A 23,711-nucleotide genomic window follows, 5' to 3' on the forward strand; every position below is an offset into this window, starting at 1 on the left:
TCTTCAACACACACACCACTGAACTCTGCCATCCTTCTAACTACATCCCCTAACTAACTCGTGCTCCCACGTCGTCCCTTACACTATAGCACGTTCCATTTAACACTACGTAGCTAAACTACGTCCCCTCTACACATTCACAAGTCTGTCACTGTCTCCAAATAATCCCATTAATCAATTTTATTTCCCCACCTAAAGCTCACTAAATCCCTCTAACTAATCCATTCCACGGACTCCATGAGGACTTACCCCTGCCCCATGAAGTCGGTCTAACTACGCTAACCCTTCCCCCTAACTAGTTTCCATCCTGTGCCCAGGCTAAGGGGTCTTTCACCCCTTGCCCAGGAATCCTGTGTACCCGAAAGTGAGGCTTGTTCTTTTTTTTTTTTTTCTTCTTCTTTACATGCGCAGCGCCAGCGCGGCAACTCGCGCTCTTTGCACTTTGCAACTGCCCGTGACGTCATGCAGCTGCACGTGTTCCTCGTCCCTCCTTGGACGGGACCATCCGGCAGAGATACCCCTCCTGCCGGATTCCAACCCCACGTGCAGCCATGGCGTCACCGTGCGCATAAAAAAAAAACACAAGCCACACGTCTCGAGGGGTTCCCCACGCGAACACATGTGCTTTGCCCGTTGGAGCTTAACACACACGATCGCGTGGAGAACCCGTCCGGTCCAAATCCATTTACCTGCCTAAACTTTGTCCGTCCGCGGGATCGGCAAATCCACCGCGTGCGTTTCCGGACCGGGACTTCACTCTCGCAAGCGAGCACGTGGCGGTCTCGTGCGTTGCACAGCACGAACCTCGTGCTCACTGCTGGGTGAACCCGGCACGGTCCCCGAAACAGCTACAGCCGCTACACGGCTTTCGTTCCTTACATGTCTCCGTCGTCGCCTCCATTCAACCCACGCACACCTGCGTGTTACGACGCACACAGTCCACACCATCACATTCACACCGGGAGATGCGGCTGCGTGCTCCCGCATGCCAACCGACATCTCCCTCACATACCGCTCTCTCGCACACACGGTCTCCCTTGCACACAGCGACCTTGCACACGGCCGTTCACTCACGCGTGCCTCACTACTCACACAAACCATACTACTCACACGTGGTGCTCCATTCACTCGCGCGGGGGCACTCACCCGCGGTGCCTCACCCACACACGCGAGGGCACTCAACCGCTGTGCCTCATCCACACACCGTGCCTCACTCATACACGCGGGGGCACTCACCCGCGGTACCTCACTCATACACACGGCGACACTCACACACGGTGCCTCTTCCACACACGGCGTGCTGGGAAGCACGCACTCTGGCACCATCGCCACCACACCACTCACACACGGGGTCGCTTCCACACACGGGGACGCACTCACACCTTGCACCACACACACAGGGACAACCACACTGGGGATTCGTGTCCCCACAAGGGTCTCCGGGGCCTCTATACCCCCCAAGCTCTCCGTGCACCCGTCCACAGCACTCGTCCCCTCAACCTCGCAAAGCACGACCGAACTCACCTGGTCGTGACTCGCCTCAAGGGGGCATACTCCCTCCCCTTGTTCCTGGAGGAGGTCATCCAGCTGCTCGCACCGGGTCCCAACACGCTCCGCGAGCTCACCCCCATTGTCCTCCACTACCTCCGTGTGTGTGTGCGCGTCACTTACCCCGTCTTCATCGTGTTTATTGGTCTCTGCTTCTTTCTGGCGTCTTTCCCTTATCTTTATGTAGGTCAACCTTGCTTTCTCTTTAAGTCGCTCCCGTCCTTCCCTGTTTTTCACTCCTTGCTCTTTCACGATCTCCGCGTACCTCATCCTTGCTTTCCGTATTAATTGTTCTTTTCTCTCCCTCCCAATTACTTTCACCTCGTCTCTTGTCTCCCGAATTATTTTCTTACCCGCCTCCACCGCGGGCCTGTCAGCCGTTGCACCCCTTCCAGCTCGTTTGTTCCGACACGTGGAGTCGCCATTTTAAGTTCCCTGCTCACGGCCTTCATGCCCGCCTGCAGGCATCGGCCCATGTTCTGCGTCTCACCCCGTAGCTTTCTCGTTTCTTCCTTCATGTTTGTTTCCATTTTAGTTTTCATGCGTTTTATTTCGTTTGTGAATGTATCCATCTTTTCGTTTATTTGTTTGTTCATGTCTTTCATTTCGTTTTTTATTTCATTTGTCATTGCCGCATTCATTTGTGCCAGCATGGTGAATAGCTGGGCCATGTCGGATGCACTCAAGTGAGCCGTTTCGGCAGGGGTTGGGGAAGGGTCTTGGTGGAGAGGGGGGGGGAGGTGTCATACACCGCGGCCGCTGCCGCACCCACCTCGGGCCCTGGGTTCAGTTGGGCGAGTCCGTGTTCCTGCACAATCAACATTTCCTGCTCGGGGATTCCATCCTGGGCCATGGACTCTACATTATTACACATATACATTTCTAATACCCCCGGCTCCCGCTCGCCTTGAGACGCCATCTTGCTTCTCGTGAAGGGTTAATTTCGCTCGCTCGTAATTTGGAGGGAATCGGGGGTCGCTTCTCTCACCCCTGGACCGATTCCCGTGAATTTAATTGGAGACAGGACAGCCCGTTTTCCTGTTCTCCGATACCAGTGCCGCGAGGAGGGCGATGAATTTGTATCGCACGACCTGACACCAGTGTTGCGGATTTCGCGCCCGCCGGCGTGCGACGGCCACGTAACTCGAATCGCGGCACGTCGCCCACCGGACGGACAATCCAGTCGTGACCCTCTCGGACTAACGCCGGGAACCAGTCACGGGTGGACCTTTCGGTCTCACCGCGATCGAGCCAATCAGCCCCCGCGTGGGATAGGGTTGCTCGCCAAATTCGAACTACCTAAGTACCCACGCGGAGGGTAGACCGGGCGATCGCACCTCGCCGCAGGTCGACTTCGGACACGGGCCACTTAAGCGACCCGTTCCGTACTATCAGAATAACCGAGCGGTGTTATCGTCGACCTCGACGGTTCGATTAATTATCGGGCGTATTCAGCCCACTACCAACCCTTTACGTGAAGCAAGATGGGGATTCAATGGAGGAAAAGACGAAGCGAAGCGGGAGAACAGTTCAACAATAAAGCACATTTATTCGCGGCACACGGGAAGCACACAAATACAATTCCACCAAAAGCACACAAAAAAAGAAAACACAATTCCATTTACACAAAAAGCAAACATAAAAGTGAAAACACAGTGCAGAGCTAATACCGACTACCGAGCACACGGCAACACTTATACAATTCTACTTCACAGACGGCGCCGACAACACATACCCAAAACCAAGGAAAAGAAATACCCTCAAGAATGAGGCAGGCCTGAGGCCGAGACCGGGTCGGGCCTACCCGTCTGGTGATGAGACGCGGAGCGGCGATGGCCCCGCAACCCGCGGGCCTCGTGGACAGTGCCTGGCAGGGGGTGGGAACGGGGCCCCCTTGGTCGCACTATCTCAGCGCGGGGGGAAACAGGAGGGGGTTGCTGATGCTCGGGGTATAGAGGATCTTTATTATCCCTGGTGTGCGTCTCCACCTCGGCCAGGTCGCGCTGCCGGCCTCCCTCGGGCGTGCAGCTCCTGGCACCGACGCGAGCACCCCCTCGTCCGGCTCTCTTCAGCTTCTCCAGCCACTGCAGGCTTCGGGCTCCAGACTTCCTTCGTTCTCGTTCTCGTTCGTTCCGACTCCTTCTCGTTCTCGTTTGCGACTCCTTCTCGTTCTCCTTCGCGACCCCCTCTCGTTCTCGTTTGCGACTCTCCTCTGACTGACGAACACCGTCCTTTTATCCCCCGTAACTTCGCCTTTGACCCCCTCCCTTTGACCTTTCACCTCGCTCCCCATTGGCCCGAGAAAAAGTGGGCGTGAAGGCTTTTGATCCACAAATTTGCATATATCGATCGTTCTGGAGGCGGGGCCAAATCGCCCCTCGCTCACCGATTGGACGGCAAAAAGTGGGCGTGTGTCGTTTTTGATCCGTTTTTGAAGCACAAAATCCGTGATTTTGTACACGCTGTTCGACGCGCGTTCTGCATGAGTCCAACACCGGTACCCACAGCGGGGCAAGAACGGTGGCGATGCTACGGTTGCGAGGTGTGACGTGAAGGTCGTGGCGGTTGTGGTGAAGCGGTGGTTGTGGTCGGTGGTTGATGTTGTGGTTGTGATCATGGCGGTTGGTCCAAAATAAAGATAGTAAAAGAAAAACGGCTATCCTGAAGAGTCGCAGCTCGCATAAATGACATGTATTCCCACTAGACAACGGGTTTGGGCCTAACTACACATGCACTTACCGAGATACCTCACCTAAGGGACCTGAATGGTGGTTTGCGAATCTGGTAACCACAACAATATATACATACATATATATATATATATATACATATATATATATATATACATACATATATATATATATATATACATACATATATATATATATATATATATATATATATATATATATATACATGTATATATATACATACATGTATATATATATACATGTATATATATACATACATGTATATATATATATATATATATATATATATATATATATATATATATATATATATATACATATATATATATATACATACATATATATATATATACATACATACATACATATATATATATATATATACATATATATATATATATATACATATATATATATATATATATATATATATATATATATATATATATATATATACATATACATATATATATATATATATATACATATATATATATATATATATATATATACATATATATATACATACATATATATACATACATACATACATATATATATATATATATATATATATATATATATATATATATATATATATATATATATATATATATATATATATATATATATATATATATATATATATATATATATATATATATATATATATATATATGTTCGCGCCCGCCGGCGTGCGGACTGCCACGTTACTCGAATCGCGGCACGTCGCCCACCGGACGGACAATCCAGTCGTGACCCTCTCGGACTAACGCCGGGAACCAGTCACGGGTGGACCTTTCGGTCTCACCGCGATCGAGCCAATCGGCCCCCGCGTGGGATAGGGTTGCTCGCCAAATTTGACCTACCTAAGTACCCACACGGAGGGTAGACCGGGCGATCGCACCTCGCCGCAGGTCGACTTCGGACACGGGCCACTTAAGCGACCCGTTCCGTACTATCGGGATAACCGAGCGGTGTTATCGTCGGCCTCGACGGTTCGATTAATTATCGGGCGTATTCAGCCCACTACCAACCCTTTACGTGAAGCAAGATGAGGATTCAATGAGAGAAATGACAAAGCGAAGCGGGAAACAGTTCAACATAAAGCACATTTATTCGCGATGAACGGAAAGCACACATATACAATTCCACCAAAAGCACATAAAAAAGAAGACAAAAAGCAAATGCGACAATGCAGATCTAATACCGATTACGCGAGCACACGGCAACACTTATACAATTTTACTTCACAGACGGCGCCGACAACACACATTCCCAAAGCAAAAGAAAAGAGAACCACCCTCCAGGATGAGGGGTAGGCGGGCCTGGGGCCGAGACCGTGTCGGGCCTACCCGTCTGGTGATGAGACGCGGAGCGGCGGTGGTGCCTCAACTCCGCGGGCCTCGCGGACAGTGTCTGGTAGGGGGTGGGAAGGGGGCCCCCTTGGTCGCACTATCTCAGCGCGGGGGAAACAGGAGGGGGTTGCTGATGCTCGGGGAAAGGAGGATTTTTACTCTGTCTCGGGTCCCGCGACGAGCGTCTCCACCTCGACCAGGTCGCGCCGTCGGCCTCCCTGGTGTGCAGCTCCCGGCACCGACGCGAGCACCCCCTCGTCTGCCTTCGCCGCCGCCGCCTCTCCACAGCTCCGTCCTCTTCGCTCCGACTCCAACTCCGAACACTTCCTCCTGCGAACTCCTTCCAACGCACACACGACGACCCTTTTCTGACGAACGCAGCCGCTTATATAAGCCCCGTGGCTTCGCCTTTGACCCCCTGCCTTCGACCTTTCACCTCGCTCCCCATTGGCCCGAGAAAAAGTGGGCGTGAATGCTTTTTGATCCATGAATTTGCATATAGCGACCGCCCTCCAACGCCCTGGAGGCGGGGCCAAATCGCCCCTCGCTCACCGATTGGACGGAACAAAAGTGGGCGTGAGTCGTTTTTGATCCGTTTTTGGAGCGGAAAGTCCGTGGTTTTGTACACGCTGTTCGGCGCGCGCCCTGCACGAGTCCAATACCGGTACCCACAAGCTGCGCAAGAACGGTGGCGATGCGACGGTTGCGAGGGTTGACGGCAAAGATCGTGGCTGCTGTGGTGAAGTGGCGCCGCGGTGGGTGGTTGATGTTGTGATGACTGTTGAGACGCGGTTGGCGGTGGTAATCATGGCGGTTGGTCCAAAATAAAGATAGTAAAAGAAAAACGGCTATCCTGAAGAGTCGCAGCACGCGTGAATGACATTTATTCCCTCTAGACAACGGGTTTGGGCCTAACTACACATATACTTACCGAGATATCTCACCTAAGGGACCTGAATGGTGGTTTGCGAATTTGGTAACCACAACACTACCCCCTCCCCTTTTTACAGACTCGTCCCGAGTCGTCAAATTTTCGTGTGCCATCATGTGTAGTTTTCCCCTAGTACATTTTACCTACGGATCCCTGAGTGCGACATTCATGGTATTCGTGTCCCCAAAATAAATAACCTGAGGGCTGCGTAACTACCTAAACAAACTCACTCACACGGACGACTTAAATAAAATTGCCGGCGCTAAGACAAACATGCCGGGGGCGCACTCATATGTACAGTACATCTTACCCTTAACTTACAAATTTTACACTAAACCATGGCCCAGGATCAATGAACTCTGCAAAAGAAAAGCAGTTAGCAGGGAGCCAGGCTGCTCGCATGCAGTCCCTGGCTCAAAACAATGCAGGTGACAGGGAACGTGGCTGGCTGCTCACACGCAGTCCAAGGCCTTCCTTTTTGAACTGAACGCAGTGAACCACAACGGTGTATGGGCTGCACAACGCAGTCTCCGTGCCAGCTCAAGTGGCACACACAATGAACACAACGAATGGATAGATGAATGGTTGGACGCAAACACGGTGCACGGGCCGCCACTGCAGGCCCGTGTTGTAGCTGCCAACAGGGCAGTTCTCGCAGCTTGCAAACTGTTGCCTTGATCCTGGCGCACATGGCAATGAACAGGGGGGGGGGGTAAAGCAAAAATTGAACGGGGCTGGTGAACGTGGGCAGTGGGCATGGCATGGCAAAGGTGCAGGCAACACAGCCCGCAGAAGAAGGCCGCTGCAGGCAAACACAGCCGGCAGACGAACTGGCCGGCACAGGCCTTGAAGAAAACAGCCAGCCGGCAGATGAAGTGGGCCGGCACAGGCCTTGCAGCACAGCAGCTGCAGATGAAGTTGGCCAGCCTTTGCCGTTCCGTGGAGGTTGGTGGAGGGAGTGCGGTGGTGCTGGCCACTTGGAAGGCGGGCTCGGACCTACCTACCTGCCTCCCTCCCAACCTATCACCTTTGCCTGTCACTGTACATACCCACTCCCTTAATTTGTGAAACCCAATTTAGCCCCAACTTATTTTTTGTTGTTTTTATTTTAACTTATTTCCCCACTATAAATCGTCCCATAACCCCCTGTACTGTCCTTGTTCGGCTAACCTATCCTGTCACCTAGCCTACTCCCAACCCCTACGTTCCCTTCCCGGAGGGGAACAAGGGAGAGCTAGCGTCCTGTGTCGAGGCCCAACGAAGCCTCAGGATGGCCTCCCCAGAGTTCGGCGATCTAACCCAAAGTGGGTCCAGCGGCCCACAACGAGAGCGAGGGGATGGATGGTGCGGAGGGGTACATCTCCTAATCTACCCTAACCATTTAACTGTTAAACTACCCCGGGGCTTTCAACAAGCGCCTCTCGCTTAAACTATTGGTTCTAACAACCCAGATTCCCGTCGCCTGTGTTGGTGTCCTCACAATTTCGGGCCTCGCCCCCCAATTTTCTCTCCGTGCCCTCACACGGTCTCCTGGCTGGGGCAAGTGGCTCCCTTTGGCAGGCACGACCCTCTGCCGATTCTCCCGCTATGGCACCCCCGGGCACTACACTGCCTCCGAGCCTACCAGCTCCCTAACACCGGGGAGTGCCCCCCATGGCACCTCCCCTGAAACGCACACGTGGCAGGCTGGCTTCCCGGGCCCCTTTCCGAGGGTCACCCTTGCCCACAACACTGCCCACGCGGCTAATGGCGCCCCGGGCCCCCGCACCAAGCAGGCGCACCCGTGCCCACTATGCTATCCCGGCCCCCCATGGGCACTTGGCCTACCACGGCCGACTAGCCTGGTGCCCGGGGTACCCACTCAGCGATACTCACCTTTCGCAGCCACGCTCCCAAGCCCGTCAACAGGGCTCCTGCACCCCTCCAAACGGGTTTCGAGCCTACACTCCCACCAACAGCAAAACGACCTCCATTTTTCAATTTAACTAACCCCCTAACTCACTTTACACTGACCCCGGGGTCCCTTGGGCGGGAGTCACTCCTCCCCCCAATCACTCATCGCACCATGCATTCCCCATTCGCTCCATACACACAGACCTGCTGGCCTCACTCACTCAACATGTCTTCACCTCATAACTCACCAACAACTCTTCAACACACTCACCGCTGAACTCTGCCATCCTTCAAACTACATCCCCTAACTAACTCGTGCTCCCACGTCGTCCCTTAAACTAGTAGCACGTTCCTTTTAACACTACGTAGCTAAACTACGTCAACTCTACACACTCAAAGTCTGTCTCTGTCTCCAAATCATCAAAAATCATTTCCCATTTTCCCATCCTAAATCTGGCTACAATCCCTCTAACTAATCCATTCCACGGACTCCATGAGGACTTACCCCTGCCCCATGAAGTCGGTCTAACTAAGCTAATCCTTCCCCCTAACTAGTTTCCTTCCTGTGCCCAGGCCTCAAGGGGGTCTTCCACCCCTTGCCCAGGAATCCTGTGCACCCGAAAGTGAGGCTTGCTTTTTTTTTTTTTTTTCTTTACATGCGCAGCACCAGCGCGGAAACTCGCACACTTTGCACCTGCCTGTGACGTCATGCAGCTGCACGTGTACCTCGTCCCTCCCTGGACGGCACTATCCGGCAGGGATACCCCTCCTGCCGGATTCCAACCCCACGTGCAGCCATGGCGTCACCGTGCGCATAAAAAAAACACAAGCCCCACGTCTCGAGGGGTTCCCCACGCGAACACATGTGCTTTGCCCGTTGGAGCTGAACACACACGATCGCGTGGAGAACCCGTCCGGTCCAAATCCATAATCCTGCCTAAACTTTGTCCGTCCGCGGGATCGGCAAATCCACCGCGTGCGTTTCCGGACCGGGACTTCACTCTCGCAAGCGAGCACGTGGCGGTCTCGTGCGTTGCACAGCACGGACCTCGTGCTCACTGCTGGGTGAACCCGGCACGGTCCCCGAAACAACTACAGCCGCCACTCGGCTTTCTTTCTTCACATGTCGCCGTCGTCGTCGCCATTCGACCCACGCACACCTGCGTGTTACGACGCACACACTCCACTCCATCACATTCACCCCGGGAGACGCGGCTGCGTGCTCCCGCATGCCAACCGACATCTCCCTCACATACCGCTCTCTCACACACACGGCCTCCCTTGCATACGGCCGTTCACTCACGCGTGCCTCACTACTCACACAAACCATACTACTTACACACGCGGGGGCACTCACCCGCGGTGCCTCATCCACACTCCGTGCCTCACTCACACACGCGGGGGCACTCACCCGCGGTGCCTCACTCATACTGGCCGTTTCATCCACACACACGGCCTCACTCACACACGGTGCCTCACCCACACACGGCGTGCTGGGAAGCACGTGCTCTGGCACCATCGCCACCACACCACTCACACACGGGGTCGCTTCCACACACGGGGACGCACTCACGCCTTGCACCACACACACAGGGACAACCACACTGGGGATTTGTGTCCCCACAAGGGTCTCCGGGGCCTCTATACCCCCCAAGCTCTCCAAGCACCCGTCCACAGCACTCGTCCCCTCAACCTCGCAAAGCACGACCGAACTCACCTGGTCGTGACTCGCCTCAAGGGGGAAGACTCCCTCCCCTCGTTCCTGGAGGAGGCCCTCCAGCTGCTCGCACTGGGCCTCCACCCAGTCCGCCAGCTCCCCCTCATGGTCCTCCACTACCTCTGTGTGTGTGTGTGTGCGTCACTAACCTTGTCCAATTCACCCTCTATCTCCCGTGTCTCTATACATTTTATTCTTTCTGTCGTCTCCTCTTGTCTATTGGTCTCTGCTTCTTTCTGGCGTCTTTCCCTTATCTTTATGTAGGTCAACCTTGCTTTCTCCTTAAGTCGCTCCCGTCCTTCCCTGTTTTTCACTCCTTGCTCTTTCACGATCTCCGCGTACCTCCTCCTTGCTTTCCGTCTTAATTGTTCTCTTCTCTCCCTCGCAATTCCTTTCACCTCGTCTCTTGTCTCCCGTGTCTCTATACATTTTCTCTCCTTGTTCCTTATTTCTGTCTCTTCCTGGTTCCTTTTTCCTTCCCATCTGAGTCGTTCTTTCTCTCTGAGCCCCATTAGCTGTTCGTTCTCCCTCCGGAGCTCCTCAATCTCCGTTGACTCCAGTTTCGCTCTCCGTTTTAGTTGTTCAATTTCACACTCATATAGTTGTTGTTTTCAGCCTGGTGTTGGCGCAGTGGTTAGGGCAGTGGCTTGGGATCCAAAAGGTCCTGAGTTCAAGCCCCGTTGGGCCACTGAATTAATACACCAGGGGGTTGACTCAGCCTGTCATCCTTCCCAGGTCGGCGAAATGAGTACCAGTGTACTGGGCCGTTGTATACCCCGGTTAAAATAGGTGTACCATATCCCTGTGTCGTAAGAGGCGACCAGGGTTGCGTCAGGAAGGGCATCCGGCGTAAAACATGTGCCAAATCACTATGCGGAGCATACGGATGATCCGCTGTGGCGACCCCTAACGGGAGCAGCCGAAAGAAGAAGAAGATAGTTGTTGTTTTCTCTCCCACTGTGCCTCCTGCTCTTTGTTTTCCAATCTCATTGTTTCTTTCAATTGGCTCATTTCCTTCCTGTGTTTCATTCGCTGTTCTCTCACTACTCTTCCTCGTTTCCTCTCCTGTCCTTCCTTCTCCAGTTTCATGGTTTTCTTCATTTGGTTAATCTCCTTTTTGTGTTTCATGTGCTGCTGTCTAATTACTCTTCCTCGTTTCCTCTCCTGTCTTTCCTTATCCAGTTTCATGGTTTTCTTCATTTGATTAATCTCCTTTTTGTGTTTCATTCGCTGTTCTTTGTCTATCTCCTCGTACTCCAGCCTCAGCTTTTCTTTCAATTGGTCAACCTCAGATTCATGTTCTTTTTGTTTTCTATTCCATTGTTCCTCTCGTTCTTCCCTCTCCAATCTCCTTGTGTCCTTCAATCTCCTGATTTCTCCTTCCTGCTTCATTCCTTGCTCCTTCAACTTCTCCTCGTATTCCAACCTATTTTTTCCTTTTGTCGTTCAGTTTCAAATTCATACTCTTTCAGTTTTTTATTCCACTGTCTCTCTTGTTCCTCGTTCTGCAATCTCATCGTTTCCTTCAATTGACGGATTTCTTTCTCCTGTCTCATTCCTTGTTCTTTGTATTTCCTATTCCACTGTCTCCCTTGTTCCTCATTCTGCAATCTCGTTATTTCTTTCAGTTGGCTGACTTCCTTCTCCTGTCTGATTTGTTCTTCCTTCATTACTCTTTTTTGCATCTCATTCTGCAATCTCGTGGTTTCCTTCAGTTGGCTGATTTCCTTCTCCTGTCTCATTCCTTGTTCTTTCAGTACCCTTTCTTGTTCCTCATTCTGCAATCTCGTTATTTCTTTCAGTTGGCTGACTTCCTTCTCCTGTCTGATTCGTTCTTCCATCATTACTCTTTCTTGCATCTCATTCTGCAATCTCGTGGTTTCCTTCAGTTGGCTGATTTCCTTCTCCTGTCTCATTCCTTGTTCTTTCAGTACTCTTTCTTGTTCCTCATTCTTTAATCTGGCCTTCGCTTCCAGCTGTTCGATCTGTACAGTGTGGTTTCTTAAAGTTTCATTTTCTGTTGTTGTTCTTTCTTCTCTCACCATCCTCAACTCGTTTTGTAGTTCCCTCTCTTTGTTTTGGTGTTTCTGTAACTCAGAAACTTTCTTTTCCAATTCCTTTCTCATCTCCGCACACTCCGACTTTGCTTTGGCTTCTAATTGTTCAATCTGCTCAGTGTGGTTCCTTAACGTTTCATTCTCTGTTCTCTTCCTTTCCTCTTTTAACATCCTCAGTTCGTCTTGTAATCCTCTTTCTTTGTTTTCGTGTTTCAGTATCTCAGAAGTTTTTGTTTCCAATTCCTTTCTCAATTTGCGTGCTTCTTCACTCATTTCATCTCTTCTTTCCACCGCTTCCCTCCTCAATTCGTCCCTTTTTTTTACTGTATTCATTTAGTTTTTTTCTGCCATTCCTTTCCCATTCTAATCTCCCCTTCCAGGATTTCTCTTTTAAACTGGCTTGCCCTTACCTCTCGCTTCAGTAGTTCCAATTCTCCATCTTGTTCGCGTTTTTCCTTTTCGAGCTTTGTTTTCCTTTCTCCTTCCTCCCTCAATTCTCCCTGCAGTTCTTCGAACTGTTCTGACTTTTCCAGCAATTCCTCCGCCCTTTCCTCGAGCTGTCTCTCTCCTCTTTTTATCTTCCATTCTCGGCTTTCTCTTTCCTGATTGCCTGTTCTTATCTCTTCCTTCAATTGTTCCAACTCCCCATCGTGTTCACATTTTTTCTCTTCCAACAGTATTTCCCTCACTCTCTCCTCCAGTTCTTTGAACCGCCTTGCTTGATCCAATAATTTTTCCATTAATTGTTTTACTTCCAAGTCGTGCTCCTTTTGTTTCTTTTCGAGCTCGGTTTTCCATTCTTCCTCCCATTGTTTCCTTTCCTGGGAGATACCAATCTGCTGTTCCTCTATTCTTTTGTTCAGTTTGCTCTTCGCATATTCCAACTGACGGGTATAAAACACTACCAAATTCTTTTTCCCACATAATTTGTCGACTCTATTGGCCAAGTTATGTTTTTGCCACCGAATTCGTTCCAGTAAATCGTCCAATCGCTGTGTCCCCCCGTACACGTAATTTTTCTGAAGCGAGTCTGCGTGCCGTTGTGACTCGTCCACTCCACGTTGCACCTCCTCGATATATTCTTCATAACGCTTCACCTTTTCCAAGACATCCCCCAATTGTGCCTGAAGCCTGCCAATGCTCGCATAGTCATCCTGCCACGCCTGCCATGGCACATGCCGTGACCACGTGCCTTGAACCGGTGACTGGGAGCTCACGCCTCGTGCTGTGCCATTAATATCAGCCCGCTCCGTGCTGCCATTGTGCGACTCCGTTTGCCGGCAAAGTTCGTGCTCAAGCCGCTCCCACTGACCACAGTTAGTGGTGGGGTTATAATTATAAAAAGAACCGACCTGGGCCATGGATCCTACATGACGACACATACCTAATACCCCCGGCTCCCGCTCGCCTTGAGACGCCATCTTGCTTCTCGTGAAGGGTTAATTTAACTCGCTCGTAATTTGGAGGGAATCGGGGGTCGCTCCTCTCACCCCTGGACCGATTCCCGTGAATTTAGCCGGAGACAGGAGAGCCCGTTTTCCTGTTCTCCGATACCAGTGCCGCGAGGAGGGCGATGGATTTGTATCGCACGACCTGACACCAGTGTTACGGATTCGCGCCCGCCGGCGTGCGGACGGCCACGTTACTCGAATCGCGGCACGTCGCCCACCGGACGGACAATCCAGTCGTGACCCTCTCGGACTAACGCCGGGAACCAGTCACGGGTGGACCTTTCGGTCTCACCGCGATCGAGCCAATCGGCCCCCGCGTGGGATAGGGTTGCTCGCCAAATTCGACCTACCTAAGTACCCACACGGAGGGTAGACCGGGCGATCGCACCTCGCCGCAGGTCGACTTCGGACACGGGCCACTTAAGAGACCCGTTCCGTACTATCGGGATAACCGAGCGGTGTTATCGTCGGCCTCGACGGTTCGATTAATTATCGGGCGTATTCAGCCCACTACCAACCCTTTACGTGAAGCAAGATGAGGATTCAATGAGAGAAATGACGAAGCGAAGCGGGAAACAGTTCAACATAAAGCACATTTATTCGCGATGAACGGAAAGCACACATATACAATTCCACCAAAAGCACATAAAAAAGAAGACAAAAAGCAAATGCGACAATGCAGATCTAATACCGATTACGCGAGCACACGGCAACACTTATACAATTTTACTTCACAGACGGCGCCGACAACACACATTCCCAAAGCAAAAGAAAAGAGAACCACCCTCCAGGATGAGGGGGTGGGCGGGCCTGGGGCCGAGACCGTGTCGGGCCTACCCGTCTGGTGATGAGACGCGGAGCGGCGGTCGTGCCTCAACTCCGCGGGCCTCGCGGACAGTGTCTGGTAGGGGGTGGGAAGGGGGCCCCCTTGGTCGCACTATCTCAGCGCGGGGGGGAAACAGGAGGGGGTTGCTGATGCTCGGGGAAAGGAGGATTTTTACTCTGTCTCGGGTCCCGCGACGAGCGTCTCCACCTCGACCAGGTCGCGCCGTCGACCTCCCTGGTGTGCAGCTCCCGGCACCGACGCGAGCACCCCCTCGTCTGCCTTCGCCGCCGCCGCCTCTCCACAGCTCCGTCCTCTTCACTCCGACTCTAACTCCGAACTCTTCCTCCTGCGAACTCCTTCCAACGCACACACGACGACCCTTTTCTGACGAACGCAGCCGCTTATGTAAGCCCCGTGGCTTCGCCTTTGACCCCCTGCCTTCGACCTTTCACCTCGCTCCCCATTGGCCCGAGAAAAAGTGGGCGTGAATGCTTTTTGATCCATGAATTTGCATATAGCGACCGCCCTCCAACGCCCTGGAGGCGGGGCCAAATCGCCCCTCGCTCACCGATTGGACGGAACAAAAGTGGGCGTGAGTCGTTTTTGATCCGTTTTTGGAGCGGAAAGTCCGTGGTTTTGTACACGCTGTTCGGCGCGCGCCCTGCACGAGTCCAATACCGGTACCCACAAGTGGCGCAAGAACGGTGGCGATGCGACGGTTGCGAGGGTTGACGGCAAAGGTCATGGCTGCTGTGGTGAAGCGGCGCTGTGGTGGGTGGTTGATGTTGTGATGACTGTTGAGACGCGGTTGGCGGTGGTAATCATGGCGGTTGGTCCAAAATAAAGATAGTAAAAGAAAAACGGCTATCCTGAAGAGTCGCAGCACACGTGAATGACATTTATTCCCTCTAGACAACGGGTTTGGGCCTAACTACACATATACTTACCGAGATATCTCACCTAAGGGACCTGAATGGTGGTTTGCGAATTTGGTAACCACAACAATATATATATATATATATATATATATATATATATATATATATATATATATATATATATATATATATATATATATATATATATATATATATATACATACATACATACATACATATATATATATATATATATATATATATATATATATATACATATATATATATATATATATATATATATATATATATATATATATATATACATACATATACATATATATAATATATATACATACATATATATATATATATATATATACATATATATATATATTATATAGAAATATATATATATATATATATATATATATATATATATATATATATATATATATATATATATATATATGCATATACACGAGGTGTGTTCAAAAAGTATCCAACCTTAATTTTCGTGCGTAAACAAATGAAGCTAGGGAGGCGTGGTTTGGTGCACGTATGTAGGCGATCCTAATCCGTATGCGTGAATATTTTCCTGTCTGCAGAAGTTGTCAGTCGTCAACAGACCGCCGATGAGTGAGGAAGTGTAAGTGAGCGCCGTAGGATTTTCGTTTTTGACAAAATGACGGATCACTGTGGTCTCATCGCCAGTGATCACTGTGTTTAAGAAGTTGGGATCGCTGTTCACAGTCTCCAGCATGTCCTGTGCGATCTCCAAACGGAGTTGCTTCTGCTCGATCATTAGCAGCTTTGGCACGAACTTCGCTGAGATTCTCCTGAAGCCCAAATCCTCAGTCACAATGGAATGAACAGATCCAATGCTGACGCCCGCCTCGTCTGCAAGTTCTGTTATCGTGATTCAACTATCCTGCATCAGCAGGGTCCTCACTTGGTCAATGACGATCTCATTTCGGGATGTTGAGGGCCGACCAAAACGTGCTTCACTTTCCACTGATGTGCGACCATCTTTGAAGCGGTTGTACCACTCTTTTATCTGCGTGGTGCCCAATGCTTCGTTCCCGAAGGCCTGTTGAATCTTGCGGATTGTTTCCACTTGGGAATCACCAAGCTTTACACAAAATTTGATGCAGTAGCGTTGTTCAAGTTTTTCTGTCATTTTGTCAAAAACGAAAATCCTACGGTGCTCACTTACACTTCCTCACTCATCGGTGGTCTGTCGGCGACTGACAGCTTCTGCAGGCGGGAAAATATTCACACATACAGATTAGGATCGCCTACATACGTGCACCAAACCACGCCTCCCTCGCTTCATTTGTTTATGCACGAAAAATTCAGGTTGGATACTTTTTGAACACACCTCGTATATATATCTGCGGACGAGCCGCAGATGTGGCCGCGTGGCTGTGCCCCGACTCCGTGCTCCTTGGCGGGTTACGTTGGCACGATGTTTGGAGTGGGGTGGGAACGGGGTCCCCTTTTTGCACTATCTCAGCGTGGGGGAAAGGGGGAATTGCTGATGCCCTGGGGGAGGAGGGTCCCACGACGAGCGATCTCACACCGTGACCTCATCGCCGACCACCGTCCTTCTCGCCTCGGACCTGAGCTCCTTGGCCTCTTCCCACAACTCTTCTCCGCCTACTCCAGAACCCAACTCTTCCTGCCTCACCTATGACTCGACTCACTCTGCACTGCCGACACACACTGCTACTGCCACACTCTGCCACGATTCGCCTTGCGCTCGCCGTTTTATACGCCAGCAGGAGAAAACAATATGCAAATATCCGGATCAGGATGACCTCTGGGGCGGAGCCACGCTCGCCAATTTGGTTGGAGGAAAAGTGGGCTTGAACCTCCCCTGATCCTAGAATTTGCATATATCGATTTCACACAGACACGCCTGGAGGCGGGGCCCAGCCGCTCTGCGCTTGCTAATTGGATGGATCAGAAGTGGGCGTGTAGCGTTCTTGATCCGAATTCTCCCTCGGAAAGGCCGCTATTTGCCTCGCGGCTCGGTGCGTATCGCTAAACGAGCCCAAGACAGCCCAACGCTCAGTGTTCACAGGTGGTGCGGGAATGGCCGTAGAAGGAGAGAGGTGAGGGTGGTGGAGGGTTTATCGGTGGTGGTTTGATGGTGATGGTGCCGTTTGGGAATGACGGTGATGCGATGATGTGGGATTGAGTTGTGAAGGTAAAGGTCGTGGCTGTTGGCGTTGTTGTTGTTGTCCGAGGGTTGGAGCATGGTTGTAGTTGGTGACGATGGCTGGCGTGGTGGTTAAGGTGGTTGTTGTGTGATTGCGGTTGAGACGTGGTTGGTTCAAAATAAAGATAGAACAGAAAAACGGCTATCTCAATGTGTCGCAGCCCGAATGACTCACATAAATTCCCTCGAGACAACGGATTTGGGGCGAACTACACATGTACTTAGAGATATCTCACCTACGGGCCCTTCATGGTGTAATGCAAATTTCCACAGCCGTAACAATATTTATATATATATACACACACATAGAGATATTTTTTTAAATAATAGGATCCGTTTCATTTGAAGTGTTAACAATGAAATCACGTGGTATGCCATGTTACTCAGTATAATTGAAACTAAAAAAAGTTTTGAGTGGGGGTGGGAGATTGAGCAAGAAAGTTCATTAATTTAGGCAATTTCTCACCACTACCAACAAATGAAGTAAAAAACTGAAGAAAAGCATTCACTAGTAAACATAACTCAGGTGATTTGAGCACCAGTCGAAGAGATGATTCATGAAATGGACCAATTGTGGGAAACCACCATTTGAAAAAATAACAACAAGGAATAACTAGAACTGCCACTTCATAACTGCTGGCAGTGATGACCGGGTACCCAGACGTCCGCCTTTAATACAACATGAGACTTAAATGATAGTCGCAAAGTTTTGCATCGATAGGATAGTGGTTCCAGAGAAAACAATATTTAATATTGTTCTTGAATCCAACATGGCTGCCAAACCATGTGACCTATCAATTATTCATGAACAAACTTATATTCACTACCCTTGAGCAATACTTTTGTGAAGTTTCCCCTTGATCTGTTGAGCCGTTCTGTAGAAGATGTTTAAAGGTTTTAGGGTTAATTCAATATGGCCACCAAATCATGTGACCTATCAATTAGAAATTAACAAACTTGTGAAAGGATGTCTTGGGGAAAGTGTGTGTGAATTTTTGCCAAAATCTGTCCAGCCGTTCTGTTGAAGAAGATTTATTAAATTTATTAAATTTCAATCCAAGGTGGCTGATGAACCATGTGATCTATGACATCATAAATTTTAATTCTGCCTCCAATCGTGAACTGGAACATGTGTGTGAAGTTTCTTGTTAATCGGATAAGGTACGTTTTTCTATCCAAGATGGCTGCCAAACCATGTGACTTGTGATGTCATAATTTTTACCATGTATGCAGACATGATGTTAGATGATAGTTGCAAATTTTCACTTCGATAGATTAAGCAGTTCCAGAGAAAACATTATTTAATATTTTTATTAAATCCAACATGGCTGCCAAACCATGTGACCTATTATGCATAAATTTAAATTCTCCCTCGAATGGGGTTGTGGACCATGCTTGTTAAGTTTCGTGTTGATCAGACAAGGTGCGTTTTTCTATCCAAGATGAAAGCCAAAGCATGTGACTTGTGACATCATAATTTTACCATATATGCAGACATTGTTGTTTATGATAGTTGCCAAGTTTCACTTCAATAGGATATGTGGTTCCAGAGAAAACATTATTTAATGTAATTCTTGAATTCAACATGGCTGCCAAACCATGTAACCTTTCAATTAGAAATTAACAAACTGAAATTCACTGCTCGTCTGCAATACTTATGTGAAGTTTCCCTTTGATCTGACTAGCCGTTCGGAAGAAGATGTTTGGAGGTTTTAGGGTAAATTCAATATGGCCGCCAAACCATGTGACCTATCAATTAGAAATTAACAAACTTGTGAAAGGAAGTCTTGGGGAAAGTGTGTGTGAATTTTTGCCTCAATCTGTCAAGCTGTTCTGGAGAAGTAGTCTAGTAGGAAGATAGGGGTCCCATGCACTCCATGATACATTTTTTTAACCTGCATTTTTACAATCCCTGCGGTGTGTGGGAACAGAATTTCCTTTGTTCCCATTCCAAAAAATGTCCCATGTGGGTCGTTTAGCCGTTTTTTTGTCCGCCATCTTGTATTTCTTGGGACGCAAAAGTAAGGGGTAGGGGTAATGTAAAGGTCCTTTTCGCATAGAAAGAAATTACTTACAGGTACAAATTAGATATCCTTGGACAGGGTATGACCTGCACTATCACAAGAACCCTTCAATTATTCAATTAGTGCATCGATGACGTCATCAGGGGTCAAAAGGTTACGTTACAGGGCCACTAAGTCAAATTTCACGCCCATCCTCTTTGTCATCCACCCTGCACATAAGTGAATGAATCTTTTGGATTCTACTTTGCTTGAAGGAAAGTATACATGTATATGCAGTTTTTAAAACTAAAACAAATTATTTACCTTCAGAACAACATCATTAACCCTTTCCGCAAAAATACCGAAAATATTGAAAAAAAATGAATTTTTGTTATAAGTTTCCTGTGAACTTGCAGTTTGACACATATTTGTTTTCTCTGCCTTTTTGTTATGGTAAAAGGCTTTACATGTTCCAATGAGTCCTGAAATACAGTCTATGTTTCATTCTCTTGGTATTTTCACTTCCACTCCTTACTAATTGATATGGGAATATGCATTATTTTGAGATCGTGTGTTAACGAGTTACTATAATACGCAGGCCCACAACTAATTAATGTTGAAACATTTTTACGACTGCCAAAAGACTCAATGTTCATCTTTTAATCTAATCTTCGTTATCACTGAGAAGTTCTTCATAGTCACTATCTTGGCTGGACTGTTCTTCCTCAATGTCATCATCACACTGTTCCATCTCTTCCGTAGTCTTCTCAACTAAGTCAATCAAGGTAGGGGAAGTACTGGGCCGCAAGACCACACTGGCTCCAAAACACCCTCATCATTTCTTTCCCAACCTTGTTAAGGATCATATGGCTTTGGAGACCAGAAGATTGGAATATCTGCTCGCTTGTAGATAGCAAGGCAATGGTTCATTCGACCAATGTGTGGGAGAAGGTTTCTCGGCAAGGTGGCAACCGGGAGAGGTCAATCTTAGATTTGGTTGTCAGTTGCTCATCTTCCACAACCATCTTCCTCAACATGATTCTATGTACAGTGTCAATAGATTTCTGTCTGGAGTAGCCGTACATCAGACATGTGAATGCCTCAATATCATCAATTGTTTCTGGCTTTACAGACCATTCATCCCCAAGTTTTCTGAAAGGAGATGAGTACAATTATATGAATTGCCGCACAAAAGTTAAAAGAAACTGTGATAGTCAGGGGATTTCATAGATAATAAAACAAATACCTGAAAGCTTCATGATAAATTGGATGATGTTGTAACTTCTTGAGGGGTTTGATCTTGCCCTTTCCCTTGAAGGAACTTGTTACGTCTTCCCCTGTGAACACGTACAGGCCCAGGACCATCTTACAGTTGTCGGCACCCATGGATTCTGCCATTTGACTTATGTTGACAATCTGACGATGTTTACCAGTTCCGATGTCAAGAAAGATGGAAAGACCTGTTGTGTTAGCATAAAACAGGAGGATGACAAATATATCGGTGTCTGGTGTCCTGACTACAGCTGACGTGTAACCCAGTTTGGCTGCATACTTCAGGTAGAGCACAATCCTCGTGTCTGTTTCCTCCTGATTTGACGTCAACTCATGAATTTCTTGTGCTGTAACCTGAAATGATATAATGTGGAATTTATCATACATCCTGATTTAAGCAGTAGGGAAAGGGTTTACAATAAATTGACATATGGAATTCAATTACTTACCTCACCATCAGATGATTGTAACCGGTATGCCTTGCCATCCACTACCACGAGTGCTGTTCCTCATTGCTCCATGCGAGATGCTGCTGCATTGCTGCTCCACACCTTGAGTAGTAGTTCGCAGAGCTGTGTTTTATTGTGTTCATTTGCCAGGAATAGCTTGAAGTCACTTGGTTTTCTTGTTGCTGGCCCTTGTATCAGATAATGCTGAGAAGATCCTCGGCGTAACCTCTCCTGAGCCTTGATAGAATCAGCATGGTAAGAACCAGTTGAGAAGAAAAAAATCTTTCTTGGACACCATCTGATCTAACACTTGCAGACATATTTTTCCAAATGTAGGTGATATGTTTATCAGGGCATGAAAAAGTGCATTGCCATCTTGGATGTAAACGATTGTCTCCTATTTCTAGGGCTTGGGATTTAATGAGTCCAAGCTGCTTCCTTTCCCTTGAAAGATGCAAACTGGACACAACGTTCAGTCCTTCCGGAAACTTTCGTCTCAAGCATTTCACAGAAAATACATTCTGGTGGAAAAATGTTCTTGGAAGAGGTTGATGATTTATGAGGGGATCGAATTGTTGAGGGTTCATCATCTGGTACGACACATTTCAAACGATTCTGATGTTTGGTAAAGGCTTGATAGCATCCCCGGAGATAGCCTGTCATTTATAGGTCCACACCATCAAGATTGTCTGGAATTAACCTACACACAGCTTCCATACGAGCGGGTGAATCATGAGACTGAAGGAGCCGTTTCTCACGAAGATTATGTAACATCTTAAGCTTTTCCTGGGGAGGACCCCTCATATTGTGTAGTGGTATAAATTCACCATGCTGTATGCCACTCACATGTAAAATACATACAGGAGGAGGCATCTGCAGTTCCTCTAAATTGCAACCATGATCAGTTCAGGCATTTCTTTGCCTTTGACATGATGAAGCCACCACCACCAGTTAACTACAACTAAGCGTGCACTACCACCACTGGAGCACTAATCCATAATAGGTGTAACCTGAAAAAAGACAATAATAAACTACAGCTACAAGTGGGTATGCATGCCAGCAGATATTCAATACAACCACTAAAACATTCATCAAAATCACAGTTGGCTGCACGTCCTGTAACAAAAAAAGACAACACTGTCAGTTGATGAAATTTAAAACCACCACTAAAGTGTTAAGGTAGTTACAATGGTCTCACCTGTAACAAAAAAAGAATGTTAATAACCATAGCCCTAAACTATAAATAAACAGTGAAATTAATCATTCATATGCGAAGGACACACACAGTAAACTCAATACAGAACCACATTTTCTCAATATTTTCGGTATTGTTGTGGAAAGGGTTAATGATGTTGTACTGAAGTTAAATAATTTGTTTTAGTTTTAAAAACTGCCTATACATATACACTTTCCTGCAAGCAAAGTAGAATCCAAAACATTCATCCACTTAGGTGCAGGGTGGATGACAAAGAGGATGGGCGTGAAATTTGACTTAGTGGCCCTTTAACGTGAACTTTTGACCCCTGATGACGTCATCGATACCTAATTGAATAATTGACAGGTTCGTGTGATAGTGCAGGTCATACCCTTTCCAATGATACATAATTTGTACCTGTAACTAATTTCTTTCTATGTAAAAAGGTCTTTTATATTACCCCTACCCCTTACTTTTGCGTCCCAAGAAATCCAAGATGGCCAACAAAAAAACGGCTAAACGACCCACATGGGACATTTTTTGGAATGGGAACAAAGGAAATTCTGTTCCCACACACACCTCAGGGATTGTAAAAATGCAGGTTAAAAAATGTATCATGGGGGTGCATAGGACCCCTATCTTCCTCCTCAACTAAAGAAAATTTTTTAAATTTATGAATTTTCAATCCAAGATGGGTGACGAACCATGTGACCCATGACATCATTAGTTTATATTCTGTTTCCAATCGTGTAGTGGAATATGTGTGTGAAGTTTCGTGTTAATCGGCTAAGGTGCGTTTTTCTATCCAAGATGGCCACCAACCCATGTGACGTTTGATGTCATATTTTTTACCGTATATGCAGGCATGGGGGTAGATTACAGTTGTCAAGTTTTGTTTCGATAGGTTATGTGGTTCCAGAGAAAACATTATTTAATATTTTTCTTAAATCCAACATTGCTGCCAAACCATGTGACCTATCAATTATTCATTAAAAAACTTATATCCCCTACGCAGTGCTGGATTCACCATTAGACAGACAAGGCATGTGCCTTAGGGCCAGCCAAAAATTCGGGCCAAAAATTCTTTTCACATTAAATATTTGTCTTTTTTAATTAAATATTTTGTTTTTGAATCAGTTCATCTTTTGTCTGGGGTCCATTTCCATGAGCCCGAGATCTATTTTAAAATTTTCACGCC

The 23,711-nt window shown here is 47.9% G+C and overlaps 1 pseudogene; it reads right to left on the reverse strand.

The window, feature by feature from the left end:
• Window positions 1–20,261: 20,261 nt before the first annotated feature.
• On the reverse strand, window positions 20,262–22,122 carry LOC147024855 (uncharacterized; annotated as a pseudogene).
• Window positions 22,123–23,711: the final 1,589 nt, after the last annotated feature.

Source organism: Eptatretus burgeri, chromosome 6 (genome assembly GCF_056783735.1).
Source record: "Eptatretus burgeri isolate ZD-2024b chromosome 6, Ebu_testis_v1, whole genome shotgun sequence".
NCBI classification, from domain to species: domain Eukaryota; kingdom Metazoa; phylum Chordata; class Myxini; order Myxiniformes; family Myxinidae; genus Eptatretus; species Eptatretus burgeri.